Source organism: Trachurus japonicus, chromosome 24 (genome assembly GCF_045865225.1).
Source record: "Trachurus japonicus isolate A0001 chromosome 24, Traja_1.0".
NCBI classification, from domain to species: Eukaryota; Metazoa; Chordata; class Actinopteri; order Carangiformes; family Carangidae; genus Trachurus; species Trachurus japonicus.
The window spans coordinates 3810884-3826061 of record NC_140930.1 but is presented as its reverse complement, the minus strand read 5'-3'; the positions used below and the strand labels follow the sequence as shown (position 1 = coordinate 3826061).

Genomic DNA, 15178 nt, shown 5'->3' with positions numbered 1-15178 from the left:
TGGTTATGAATTGAAAACAATAGCTTGACTGTAATGTTAGCCTACATTATAGGTAAATTTAACCAATGTAAAGCTAAAATTATAATCTATCCAACATAAATTATCTAAACTAAATGTAGAAACTAGCTAAGTTAGCTAAGCCAACATTTTTTTGCTAAACTGTTGGAAATTAAAGGGATACTTCACCCAAAATTGATAATTGGAGTCATCAAAACGCTTTTGGAGTTTGCGAGATGTTCGTTCATCATTGTAAACCATTGGATGTATGATGTAAATACAGAAGAACATCTCACAGCAAATCTCGCGTAGCCACTGGGAGCTACTGCTACAACAAGGCTAAAAACAGAGATCAAATTATTTTTTTCCCAACAACTTTTTCATGTGGCGGCTTCAGGACACTTGGGTCAGTACAGACGAGCAGTATGGAGGTATCTTGATATTTCATAGTGTGGGTTTTAGACGATTCAAAAGTGAACTCTATCCGCTGCCATTATATGAAAATCTGTTGCCAAGCCGAACCCCCCTAAAGCGTTTTGATGACGCCCAAAGTTCTCCAAACCCTTCCTTGGCATGACGGTGGGTAGATGATTGGTGAATTATCAATTTTGGGTGAAGTATCCCTTTAACTAGTTAGCTAAAGTTAGAAAATAGTTAATATCATATCAGTCCGCTAAATTGTAACTAAACCAAATAACTTCAATGTAACTAATGTAAGACTTGACACAGTCTAATTCAGAAACTCTGGTGTACATACTTTAACAAGTTAGTTATCTAGCAGCTCCTACATTTACCCACAGTGTTAAACTTGATGCTGAACACTTTGTGTGGATTTGCCTCTGTGAATTGACAGATTGTGGAGAATGTGCTGAAAGGAGATGATTTCACCATGAAATTATTTAATCTTTTAAACTGTGTTGTGTGTTGGAACTTTAGACACTTTCTCAGTGAAGAAGATGAATATCAGATAATAAGATCTTACTTCATGGCTGTTATACAACGTCAGCTCATTCTTCATGCTGCACTTTTCCAAGTGTTTGTTTTTCTTCTGAAATGGATGATGTCCTGGTGGATTGAGCCTCTGAAGCCTCTGATACAGACGGTAAACTCTCACTGGGACACAGGGATTACCAGCTCCTAAAACCAGGGGATGAGCAAATCTGGAAAATATTAGTGTGAATGAGAAGGACTTTGGGTTGTATAAAGAATGGATTTACTAAACTAATACAACCGATCAATTATAAATACATAAAAAATGTGTCATAAAAATACAACTGTCCTGCTCAATCCCCTGTAGGCTAAACTCCTGACTCCAGATGTGGCAGATCACACTGACAGGTAGAAGTCTTACAGATTACACATTACAGATGTGTATTTTATATAATCTGCATCTATTTACTATAAGCATTTGTTCTAAATAGAAATTGATTTCAAATTTCAATAGAGATCAAAATTAATGTGGCACAATATACAAAGATCATTATGTTTTTTATTAAACCGTCCCTGTCAGCCACACACAGTAAATTTAGTTAATACATTGATCCCATCGGGTAAATGACTTAATCTTGATGTGTTTAAATAGGTCACTGGATATTTTTCGGTTTGCAGAACAATTGTATTTTAATTAGCAACCAGTAAAATGATGATATTGGCAGTTATTCTACCAAAATCCTTCCCATGTGTGGATTCTTGGGATGGACTTGTAATGAATGAAAGGTGGTGCTGTAAAGTGAATCATGAAAATGTTTGGAAATAAACATTTTCACGACATGTTTGGGAATATAGACTTGCAGAGAATGTACTGTCTGATTCACCCTGGTCCTGATGCATTATCCAATCATGCACATTACAGCACAGAGTCGGTGAATTACATCCCATCCTTTCGCAGCAGCTGGAAGCCGGGTGTGGAGCGACACAGCCACAGAGAAGAAGACGAAGAAGTAATGAAATACGAGCAGTTAAAGGATGGTATCTTGTTTTAAGTAAGATGTTTTATTTTGAAGGCATGCTCTCAGCAGGCAGCAGGAAAATGGGACCCAGCTTTCTCCTCAAACAATGACAATAGAAATCTATGATCACAGTAGAAATGGATTCTGGGAATCTGGCTCTGCAGCGCTGCTGGTTTATGGAGATGTGACTCATTTAAAATGAATGTTCCCTTTCACTAATTTCGGGACATAAAACTTCAAATTAAGTGATACAGTACAGTTGTTATTTACAGAAACTTGTTAAAAAATTGGGATGCAGAAGTGTTTCCTACACATATCTGCTAAACACAGAACAGAGCAGGCTGATCAGAGGAGGATTAGCAACAACTGAAAAACTAACGTGCGCACTGATTTTTAAAGGTGTTGTAAAAGAAAAAAACTGAGTATATGAAGCTGGGCTGGAAAATATTCCAACACCTCAGGCAATTGGAAAACTCCAGTGTTAATAAAAGTCACTGGCATCAAACCTGACAGAGTTGCAGCAAGGAAAATGTTTCCTCTGTGTGTGTGTGAACATGCATGTTGATCTAACAGTCAGTAAAGACGATGGACGACATATTTGGGTCATGGCATCACGATGACCTGAGTTTCCCTGCAGTGAAATTTAATAATATTGAAATCTTCACATCTACAGTAACATGTGTCACATGTGAAGGTGTGTGCACCTGTGGAGGAGGTTCTTCACACAACTAAAATGTGTTTTTATTATCTATTGTTCATAGAAGCACATGGGATTTGTAGAGAGACGTTGTTGGTTGTAGATGAATATCTCTGTGGGATTTCTTATCACTTCACTAATCAATGAACTGATAAAAATATTTGAGGTCAAAGGTCAACGTCACTGTGACCATATTTCCTACAGCTCAGCTGGTTGGAGGAGGGATATGAAGGGTGGTGAAAAGTCAACCAAAAAGGTTTTGTTTTATCAGAGTGATAGAAAACAGGCTGACAACTATGATGCATCTAAATTAGATTAACTTCTTAAATCTTTAAAAGCTACATTAAAGGGATAGTTCAACATTTTGTCAAATTTGCCCATTGCCATAACCCCTATAGTCTTAGCAGTAGGTTTGTTACCTTTAATTGTCGGTGCAAGCTATTTTTAGAACGGTGGAGCAGAGCCGTGAGCTGCTCAGAGCTACGCTACGGAGGCTCATGGGATTTCTTGGTTTCCCTCATCAAACTCATCAAATACACACTCCAACAACTCCACAACGCTCTGGTGGACAAGTTGTGACCTGCACATTCACCACGCTATGAGAAAATAACACAACGTTACCAGCCAGAGTTGTTTTAGAGGGGAATGCAAAGACTGCTTGATGAAAAACTGTCCCTGAAGGCAACGCGCATCAGCTGTTTTGCATGAATTTATAGGGATTATGGCAATGGGTCAATTTGCCAAAATGTTGAACTATCCCTTTAAACAAACTAAACACAACTCTTTGGTTCTCCAGGGGTCTAAACATCTGAAGTGACAGTGAAAAGTCACAGGGTTCTTCTGTCTCTTTAGTGTTAATGTGCCAAAGCTGCAGAAGTTTCTCTGTTTAGTTTTCCTTTAACGTCCTCCGCACGTGTCTCCACCACAGTGATGATGCTGCGTTCGGGGAATAAAAGAATCTGGTCCCAGGAGTGTGTAGACTCAGTTCGAGCTGAGTCGGTATACCATGAGGTGGAAAAAACGCTTTCCAACATTTTCCTGTTGGATTATGTGAATCAGTCTGAACCGAACCGAGACCTCAGACTGGTGCATATACGGCCATGTTCACTGTAACAGTCAGTCTGTGGACAACGATGCTCTGATTGTAATAACAGGGTCGGAGGAGGAGGAGGAGGAGGAGGAGGAGCAGCCTTGTCGTTCTGGTCTCACACATATTTCCATGTTGACTCCTCATAAAGTCGAGAATTGATGTAAAGAACTTCCAGGGAACAGATTTGTGAGAATGACTCCATCAGTCATATCCGTTTATGAAATAAATGACCTCATGTCAGCGCTGCTCTCCACGCTCGCTGTTTATGAAGCGTCACATTGCATCAAGATCTGTAATGACTTTTATCTAAACGGACAAGTATGTCACTAAAAAAAAAAAAAAAAGATTGGTTTTACATGTGCGGCAGGTAAAGTGTGTTCAAACGACTACATGAGCACATTTAATCCTTTTAACAGGCAGAAACATGAGGTCACCCCTGCTGCTGCTGCTGCTGCTGCTGCTGCTCCGCTGGAAACAGACGATTATCTCATGACTCTATCAGACTGAAACCTGGAGCTGCAGCTGATTAAAACATAACAACACCTCATATACGTGCACTCATTCTGCTTGAACTTGATGTAATTCACAGAAATACACACGAACAGACAAAAGAAAGATAAAGACAGTTAAAAATGTACATTAAACTGGCATGATCATATCATTTCAGATTGTAACATTGATGTTTTCATAGCATTTCAACTCATATATTAAATTTCATTATACCATAATATACTGTAGGTCCCCTAACCCTAATAATTGATGCTAATGCTAAGATGTCCTTTTCGAAATAGGGCTCTTTAATGTTTATTTAAAAAAAATATGATGATTGAATGAGTTTAAAAGTAAAATATAGATTTTATATAAACACAGTTTTGTGTTTTATGACAGTGAAACAGTAAAATGCTGAGTTACTTTTCACCTTGACAGCGTCTCTTCAGCTTCATGATGATGGATAAATCCACTTTTCTCTGCCTTTGATTGCGGCTGCACAGTTTTACCGCTGTTTACACTCACACACACACACACACGCACACACGACTGCGAGTGAAGTATACGCTTCAGTAATTCACAGAGTACACAGAACTAACACTGGTGTCTGGAAAGCTTCAAGTACAAGTAAACATATTATAGAACCAGAACTAGAACCAGAACCAGAACCAGAAGCAGCCGACCATCAAGCCCCAGACCAACTGTCTCTGGAGCAGCTGTGAGACGAAACACAGATAAAGTATAAATAAAGTATAAAGATAAGCTTCATTAAAGCCTTAAAACCAGGCGTCAGGACTTCCTGTGACTTTGTGATGTCACAACAAAGCAGCCACTAAGCCCCGCCCCCCACTTGGACACATCACCATCCAACAATTTGCAGGATTTTGGTTTCTCTGAGTGTTTTATTCTAAAATCTGCTCTGTTTTTTATTGGATTACGTTAGAAAACAGTCAGCCAATCACAGGAGATGCTCAGAGCCTCCTCCTCCTCCTCCTCTCTTCTGATTGGCTGACACCGACCTGTTGTTACCAGCGCTATGCAAGAGAGAAGCTGAGAGCGGAGAGATGGTTTTTATATCCTCTCATGGATCAACACTTCAGAATTAAACACAGCAGAGACGCTCTCATGTGGTTTTTCAGGTGATGGATGGTTCAACATAGTTTTCCTCACTTTCATATAAACACTCTCCTCTGATGTTCTGACCCTCTGCTGCGGGGAACATGAGTCACCGAACCGAGTCGGGCTGAGTGAGTTTTCAAGACGGATAAACTGAGATCAGTTATAAATAGTGGGGATGAAGAATCGCAGGTCTGATTTACTGAGCTCAGTGTTTGACCTCAGGTCGGCGGCGGGAACTCGTGCCGCTGGTAGCAGCTGGTCGCAGTAACAAGCCCCTGACCACACGCATGGGAAAAAGCATTTGTCATCATGTGAGGGGAAGACTTGAAGCCATTCAGGGTCTGATTACAGCAGAAAACATGAACTCACTACCGGAGGAGACAATCGGCAACATATGGAAGAAGACAGAGTCAGGTGAACGTGACTCACTTCAAACCAAAGAATAAAATTTTATCTCTTTATGTTTTTAAACAACAGCTGGAATCCTTTTTATTGTAACAACCTGGCTTTTCATTACTATTATTGTTCTCGCTGTTTTTCATTCCATTAATTGTAATATTGTAAAGCAAAAGTGCTCAATAAATAAAGTTTTATTATTCAAATCTCTACCTAAGTTTTCTTTAGCCTATTATCATTATTGAATTTTGCCTAACAACAGAACAGTACAACAGTACAAAGACAAAGCCGCAACACAACAACGAAAGCTGCAACACAACAACAAAAGGCAGCCATAATCGCCCCAACATCACCATATCTCCAAACTCCAGGACAACTAAGGTTACATTCATCTGATTGACTAAAGTTAGCTAAAGCAGCTCTAGTGTTACGTAATGCCTACATCACTGCACAGCTACCTGCATAAGGTAACGTTACCCAACGTTAGACAACATGTGTGATTGTATAGACAAAAGACAACATAGCCCAACATCTATTGCACGTCTGTCCTTCCTGGGTGAGGGATCCCTCCTCTGTTGCTCACCCTGAGGTTTCTCCAATTTTTCCCTGTTAAAAGGGTTTTCCATGGAGTTTTTCCTCAGTGGATGTGAGGGTCTAAGGACAGAGGATGTTGTTGTGATGCCATGTAAAGCCCTTTGAGACAAGCTGTTTGTAAAAACGGGCTATACTACTGTAATAAAATTGCCTTGCCTTGCCCATTCCTGACAGTCACATAGTGATCATAGTTACTGTAACATTAGCTTGCACAAATTTCAGAAGAACATTGCAAACAACGTTACCTTTATTGCGGCTTTTGCATTTGTCTGAGACATCTCAGCCACCGTAGATCAGGAGTTACAACCTGTAATTGTAATGGAGGCCAAACAATGCCTTATTTATTCTAATGATACATGGTTTTAAATATGTTTAAAGATAGATAGATAGATAGATAGATAGATAGATAGATAGATAGATAGATAGATAGATAGATAGATAGATAGATAGATAGATAGATAGATAGATAGATAGATAGATAGATAGATAGATAGATAGATAGATAGATAGATAGATAGATAGATAGATAGATAGATAGATAGATAGATTGACTTGTATTATTAGACTCCAGGTCCATTTAAAAAAGACAAACACGCAATACTCAACAGTATCTTAAATATTTCATTTTTTTCTTGTATTTACATTTTTCTCACCAATATCTCACTGTCTTGTAAAAGATTGTGACGACCTTCTTCCAACATCTTTGATGGCCATCAGTGGGTCGCAGCCCACAGGTTGGGAACCACTGCAATAGAGATGAATAGGATTCAGGTTTTGCTGCTCGAAACATAAAAAAAACAACAACAGCAGAAACAATCTCCTTGAGCCGTCATTGAATGCGTCACTCTGTCCATTAGAGGAGATCAGCCTGGTTCTGTGGGTCTAACCTCTGCAGACGACACCTGTCATGTGGAGCTCGAGTGGAAATTCCTCCTTAAACATAATTCTGTCGGAGCCGTTGTCCTCCTCCATGTGGCACCTTCAAATAATGAAAACCTCCTCGGAAAAATAAGTGTGTCCAACTTTCCGCCTGAGGCTCGGTGATGTGTTCGGGAGTCGGAGCGGGCAGCAGGCGTCACAAATCATCCTAAAACCTCCCGTAAATACGAGGTGGGCCTGAGCGCTCATCTCGGAGCGGAGGGAAAGTTTCTTCTGTCTCTGAGACGCTTCCACCTCCATTAAAACCAAACTTTTACTCTCTTTATCTTTTAATAGCTGGACGTGTTTCTTCTAATAAAGACAGAAAATGAAATATTTTACTGTGGAAGTTCTGCACGAACATCGACCTCGCTCACCTGCTGTAAAAGTAAAGTCGCAGCCTGAACTCATGAACTTTCCATCGTCCTTCTACAGGTGCTGGATCCTCCACACACACCGTCTTCTCTTATCAGCGCCACCTGAGGACACACACACACACACACACACAATGAAAATGTACACTCTGATGAAGCTGAGCCAGATGAAACCGGAGAATACTGTCTGTTGGAAACTTGCCCCGATCTTGTTCGTCTTCATGTTTATCCTCTACAAGTTGAATCTGGACCTGAGTACATTTCAGATCCTCCACCTCTGAGTGACTCTGGTGGTTAATGAACCTCCGTGGGGTCGTTATCGGGCCGCAGGTTTCCTGGCTCCACCGTTCACCTCTAAACTCCCAGTGACACTCAACGTCTTCCAGCTTCTACATCCAGGTCCAGTCGACCTCGGTTCAACTCTTCTTGGACCTGGAAAGTCTTCACTTCCTCTGATGGCTTCAAGACACGTTCTGCTTATTTACCTCAAGTGTTCTGGTTCTTGTTTTCCATTATATTCTCTTATACATCCATGTATTTTAGTGTTTTTTCTATACTTGCTATTATATTTTTTGCTCTGAGCTGAGCTGAATGCTAACTTTATCATTCTAACACTTGGTCAATACATCTACGAGGCTAACTTTAAAGGTATAGTTCAACATTTTTGGCAAATTGGCCCATTGCCATAATCCCTATAGTCATAGCAGTAGGTTTGTTACCTTTAATTGTCGGTGCAAGCTATTTTTAGAACGGCGGAGCAGAGCCGTGAGCTGCTCAGAGCTACGCTACGGAGGCCCGTGGTATTTCTTGGTTTCCCTCATCAAATACACAATCCAACAACTCCAAAACGCTCTGGTGGACAAGTTGTGACCTGCACATTCACCACGCTATGAGATAATAACACAACGTTACCAGACAGAGTTGTTTTAGAGGGAAATGCAGAGACTGCTTGATGAAAAACTGCCCCTGACAGGAACGTGCATCAGCTGTCTTGCATGAATTTCCCTCTAAAACAACTCTGTCTGGTAACGTTGTGTTATTATCTCATAGCGTGGTGAATGTGCAGGTCACAACTTGTCCACCAGAGCGTTGTGGAGTTGTTGGATTGTGTATTTGATGAGTTTGATGAGGGAAACCAAGAAATCCCATGAGCCTCCGTAGCGTAGCTCTGAGCAGCTCGCGGCTCTGCTCTGCCGTTCTAAAAACAGCTTGCACTGACAATTAAAGGTAACGAACCTACTGCTATGACTATAGGGATTATGGCAATGGGCCAATTTGCCAAAATGTTGAACTATCCCTTTAAAATCACCCTTGTCAACCTCAGCTTTAATGTAGTGTCCATGATTTTATTTTAGATTAAACATCCTGGAGCTCAGAGTTATTGTGGTTTTGAGACAGTTCAGTCTAGACCAGAAGAGTTGGACCCTGAAGCTCCACAGCTAACGTGGGTATAAACTAACGTGGCCAACTCTAATCTCCAGACTGGAGAAACTGGAGTAAAGTTTCCCTGGCAGGAATGGAAGAAAGACAAGATAAAAAGGGAGTGAAGAAGACAAGATAATGCCACGATATTAATATGTTGGTGTTGAGTTCAAACCATCTGGTCAACATGTCTGCTTTTCTTATTCTTAGAGGGTTGTGTGATCCGTTCTGATCCGTTAATCTGGCAGCCGAGAGCAGAAACTACAAAGCGTCACCACTGGATCTTTTCTGTTCTTCACTTCAAACTGAAAAATGCTCAGATGATCAATGTGCTGAGTGAGCGTCAGGAAACTCTGCTTTAAAAACAGAAAAAAAGGAGTTGAGTGTGTGATTTTAAAAACACATGGATGCTGTGAGGAAGGAGGAAGGAGGAAGACGATGGTAGTATTCCTCCTTAGCTCTTCGTTTTCTGTCCATCAAAGCTCTGCCTGCTTCCACGTGGTCGAGCCTCCAGCCAACTACACAACCACTAAATCTTGTATATACGACGTGTGGATGTTAAAGGCTCCGTCCACGTGGACGTCCAGGTGATCCTCACATTCCTGTGTCTGCTGTTCGTACGCTGACGTTTATCAGGTGGATTTACTGTAAAGAGCTGCAGTTTGTCAAACAGACGATCTGAGGGGATTCATGAAATCTTTGTTGTTGTTGTTTTATTATCTCTTTTTACAGTAGTGGGATGAGTTACGGCCGTGAGGAAAGTCCTGACCTGCACCACGTCACGGGGTCGGCTGCAGAGCGCTGCTGTTTCCTACAGGAGGACGAAGTCTGAGGTTGTTCTGAGTCTCTTCGTGTCAAAAAAATCACACAGAAGACTAAAAACCAACAGTGAACTCCTGTTGTGCGTATTGAGGCCAGATAAATCCAGTTCCTCTGAGCTAAACTGTGAAAAACCAAATGTGGATTAATAGTCCCCAACAAATGTCCCATTTACTGATGATTGTTTGATTAAAAAACAACAGTGAGCAGCTGCTTATGTAAATGTCAGGTGTTTAAAATTAACATCTTCAGTAGGAACAACTGTGCTGCCCTGAGTTGTTGTTTTTGTTGTTGCACAGATTGGGTTTTTAAAACTTGAACTGGGTTAGACGGGGAATTATCACAAAGCTGTTGTAATAGATTACACAAGACTGCAGAGGTGGCCGCTCTGTCTCCTCACAGTGTTAACAGTGCTAGAGGCAAGAAAACCGAAGTGCACAACATGTGGGGGTTTGTTGTTGCAGGTGTGGAGTGGTGAAGCTGCAGGTGGAGCTGGGTGTTTGATCACAGGGTGAGAAGCAGCGAGTGGAGCTCTGCTGCTTAAACTCCTGCACACCTGTCTCCACACACACACACACACACACACACACACTGACCAAAAGCTTTGATTTAGCAGTCGTGATGAAAGGTGAAGATGTTAAAGGTATAGTTCAACATTTTGGCAAATTGGCCCATTGCCATAATCCCTATAGTTTTAGCAGTAGGTTCGTTACCCTTAATTGTCGGTGCAAGCTATTTTTAGAACGGCGGAGCAGAGCCGTGAGCTGCTCAGAGCTACGCTACGAAGACTCATGGGATTTCTTGGTTTCCCTCATCGAACTCATCAAATACACAATCCAACAACTCCACAACGCTCTGGTGGACAAGTTGTGAGCTGCACATTCACCACGCTATGAGATAATAACACAACGTTACCAGACAGAGTTGTTTTAGAGGGAAATTCATGCAAAACAGCTGATGCATGTTCCTGTCAGGGGCAGTTTTTCATCAAGCAGTCTCTGCATTTACATCTAAAACAACTCTGTCTGGTAACGTTGTGTTATTATCTCATAGCGTGGTGAATGTGCAGGTCACAACTTGTCCACCAGAGCGTTTTGGAGTTGTTGGATTATGAGGGAAACCAAGAAATCCCATGAGCCTCCGTAGCGTAGCAGCTCACGGCTCTGCTCCGCCGTTCTAAAAATAGCTTGCACTGACAATTAAAGGTAACGGACCTACTACTATGACTATATGGCAATGGGCCAATTTGCCAAAATGTTGAACTATCCCTTTAAGGGGACAAAAAGTATTTTTTGAAGACTTAGGCCAATCACAGGTCTTTTCAGAGAGGGAGAGCTTTCGTATTGGCTGTTTGACAGATTCAGGGTTGTTGTACTTTTCCTCGACAGATAACAGACGGCTAACTTCATGTTTCTCTGACATCTGAGTGTGCTGCGGTGGTTTTGTTGAGTAGGTAAATAAAGTTTATTTATGCAGCAGCTGTTACAGATAAAAATCACAAAGTGTTTCACAAATAACAAGTAAAAACCACAGAAACCTGTTCTACCTCAACTACACGACTAAACGTTTGAGAAACAGAGTCTTCAACTGCTTTTTAAAGGAATCGACAGAATTTAATCAGCGTGAAGAAGAAACCTTCACAAAGTTTTAACATGGACAAGATGATTTTAAAGCGCAGAGAGAAATGGAAATTAAAAACCATGAGACGGATCAACTGGGAAGTTTAGGCCTGTTTTTGGTTTCATAATTAAACACATTTGCACAAACCACCACATTAAAAGCTGCAGATGAGCAGTGACGATGATGAATAATGCCATCCGATTTCTTTACAAGCTTCTACCAGCCTTCGCTCCTCCCTTCCTTCCTCCCTGTAATAATTCTTCCTTTCCTCTTCCAGCAGCTCCGTCCGGATGAAAATCACTAAAACACGTTTATTTTGGAACAAACCTTTACTGCAGGTCTTTTAATTATAAAGTCCTGTTGTTTCCTCGCACGGCGTTGATACTTAAAAGATCTGAGTTCTTTAAAAAAAATAAAAAAAATAAATGAGGAAACAACAAAACACGTGTCTTCTTATTGATGCCATTCAGCAGCGGGCACTGTTTCAATTAGAGCTTTTTTTTTTTAAAAGGTCACACATACCCACTGGAAGCTAATTGGTCTTACAACATGTTTGTTCAAACACTCCCACTGTGGGTTTGTTTTACAGTCGCTGCCTGAGGTTCAATGTTCAGCGTTAGGACTCACAATACTTTCGAACCATCTCAGCATTTGTCTGGATCTCTGTGTCCACGGCAGCCAACGGCCTGAGGTCATGAAGCTACAGTTACATGAAGGAGTTAACGAGCTTCATGGAAATGATATCGTACAAATCACCATGACCAATCATCTAAATTGGGTGATTTTTGTCTTCGCCTCCTGAGAGAACGACGCTATAAATCGATCTAAACTGACGTAATTATCCAACGTCTAAAGGCTGGAACTCACCGACACCTTGAACTTTGACCTCCTGAACCACAGGATGAGAGTTGAAGCTTCCATTTCATGTTGATTCAGTTTGACAGAGGCGGGTCAGCGGACATGTTGTTCCTGTAGCTTTATTTACATATTGAGACCAGGAGCTGCCTGGTCCAATTGTCTTTATCAGAGGATGAGTAAGGATGAGTCTTACCTGAAGCTGATTTAACTCTGCAACATTAAATTTCCACTTATTTTCTCTTTTGACTCTCACTCTGTTTTGTCTTCAGTTTCTGAGATTCTTTATGAGTGAGGATGAGTCTTCACTCTGGTCTTTAATCTCCCTGAGTTTCAGTTAAGTGGAAATACCAAACAAAAGCATGAGCTAACCACTAGGTTCTCGGAAATCCGATGGGGAAGAATGAGTCAGGACAGAAGGATGAGAAGGTCAAGACTTAGAGGTCAGACTCAGATCTGAGGCTTGATGAGATGTTGTTGCTTTGTCTTCTTCCATGTGGTTCCCGAAGCTTGTCTTTAAACCTGTTTCTTCTATAACCTGGGAGTGTAATCAGATTTCACCAAGATCTCAACCAGGCAATCAAAAATATTGCTGACAAACCTTTAAAACTTGGCATTTTGGTCTGTATTTTCTACTTCCCAGTCTTCAGGATCTCTTCCTTTGATCACCACCAGTGTCTGAACCCTTTTCAGATACCAGGATCACAATGGGTCCAATCACCAAAGACCTTTAGCTTGTTTTTCACATGGAAATAAAAGGTTTATTTGTTTACTCAGAACAAACAGAGGAGGTAATAAAAACGATGGAGAGAAACCAGAGCTTATCATCTCAGTCCACCGGGCCATGGTCTCTGGTTCTGGTCGGCCTCCCTCCTGGTCTGGTCCGGTTCGTGTCTTGGTACGACTGGAGTGCGTGAGTGAAGAATATAACTGAGCTGTGATCTTCATCCTGAGGCTTTTGGCCCAATGATCTGATACCATCCTAAAGCACGGGGGGTTCTGATTGGGCCAACAATCCAATAATCTTCAACAGCACCAAACTTTAGGCTCGTTCTTGTTTGACGTAAGTGATGCTGAGGTAGTTCCCGATCGGAGCCAAATCAAACTGCGACATTTCCAGCTGCAGCTCAGATTAACTCACCTGCCCCGACTGTTCTCCCTATACTCAGAAATAATCAAGACCTTCGAATAACTGTGAATAACTTTGGCTCCAGGAATCTCCACACAGATTAATCCCCGACGAGCCTCCATTTATGTTACGACCCAGCTCGTTTGGGGAAAAGAGATGCAACATTAAAAACCAGATGTTGCTGGAGAAACAAAGTCGTTTATGCTCAAAGGTGGTTTGAAGAAGTGTAGTCATAAGCAAAAATGGCAATGCGAGCGGGAAGCAGAGCAAAGAACAACTCTAAAAACCAAGAGGTACGTCCAATTAAATAAAACCAACGACATAAACAAAAGATAATCGTCTCAGTCGAAAAGTTAAAAACAGCTTAAACAGCTGTTAGTGCGTCTAGACTTGGAGAAACTGTAAAACAGACAGTTTAGTCTGTTTTTAAAATCTAGATTTCAACATATTTCGTCACATTCAGAGTCGACTCAACAAACAACGTGATTTCAAACCATCCAGAGACGAACTGAAGATCACAGCTGCTCAAAATGACCTCACAAGCTTCAACAGCCTCAGTCCCAGATCGCAGCAAGGTGATTGGAGGATCAGATGAGGAGCTGCTCCAATCAGGACTCACGGCTGTAATGATCTTGACCTGAAGTCCAGACTCTTGTACATGAACAGTTTGAACTTAAGAAGTTCAGACTGAAGACCGGAGGACTGTTTACAACAGTGAAGATCCTGTTATCAGGTTCCACAATCTCCATAAACTCACGGGAAAACTACACTGAGTAAAATATAAACTTGATGTATAGATTATAATCAAACCTAACATGAAACCCACTTTTGTTGGTGTGTTTGAACAGAAATCACATATTCAGTCAGCTTCAACTTCGCAGAAACAAATATGTTTGAACTTAGATCAAATTTCATCCTCCAAAGGGATTTTCTATCAGATATTTGAAGACTTAAAGGGATAGTTCACCCTAGAATGATATTTCGCTCATTATCTACTCACCCTCATGTTGACTAAGGGCTGGAAGAAGTTTCAGAGTCCTCCGTCCCTTCTCTGAGTTACAGGGGGTCTTAGCGTAGCAGTGCATTTCAAGGCAACGGTTGTAAAGGGACACCAGAGCTCTTCGTAAAAAAACACACACAAAAAAACATCCAAATACCTCCATGATGCTCGTATGTAATGTCCGTCTTGTGCTGAAGCCCCAAATTGCGTAATTGTCCCGAAAAAAAATTAAATAAGTCCACATTCCAAGCATGTTTGTAGCATTAGCTCTGTGTCTGTTGTCCGGTCTTCCGCTGCCAGCGCGCATGCGCAAGGTTCGCACTGAGACCGACTCGAGTCTCAGTCTGGTTGCGCATGCGCGCTGGCAGCGGAAGACCGGACAACAGACACAGAGCTAATGTTACAAACATGCTTGGAATGTGGACTTATTTAATTTTTTTCGGGACAATTACGCAATTTGGGGCTTCAGCACAAGACGGACATTACATACGAGCATCATGGAGGTATTTGGATGTTTTTTTGTGTGTGTTTTTTTACGAAGAGCTCTGGTGTCCCTTTACAACCGTTGCCTTGAAATGCACTGCTACGCTAAGACCCCCTGTAACTCAGAGAAGGGACGGAGGACTCTGAAACTTCTTCCAGCCCTTAGTCAACATGAGGGTGAGTAGATAATGAGCGAAATATCATTCTAGGGTGAACTATCCCTTTAA

The 15178-nt window shown here is 41.3% G+C and overlaps 1 long non-coding RNA gene across 1 annotated transcript in view; it reads left to right on the top strand.

The window, feature by feature from the left end:
* The window catches only part of LOC146961169 (uncharacterized), a 125340-nt gene that overhangs the window by 96334 nt on the left and 13828 nt on the right, over positions 1-15178 (top strand). The gene's annotated exons all lie outside the window — the stretch shown is intronic.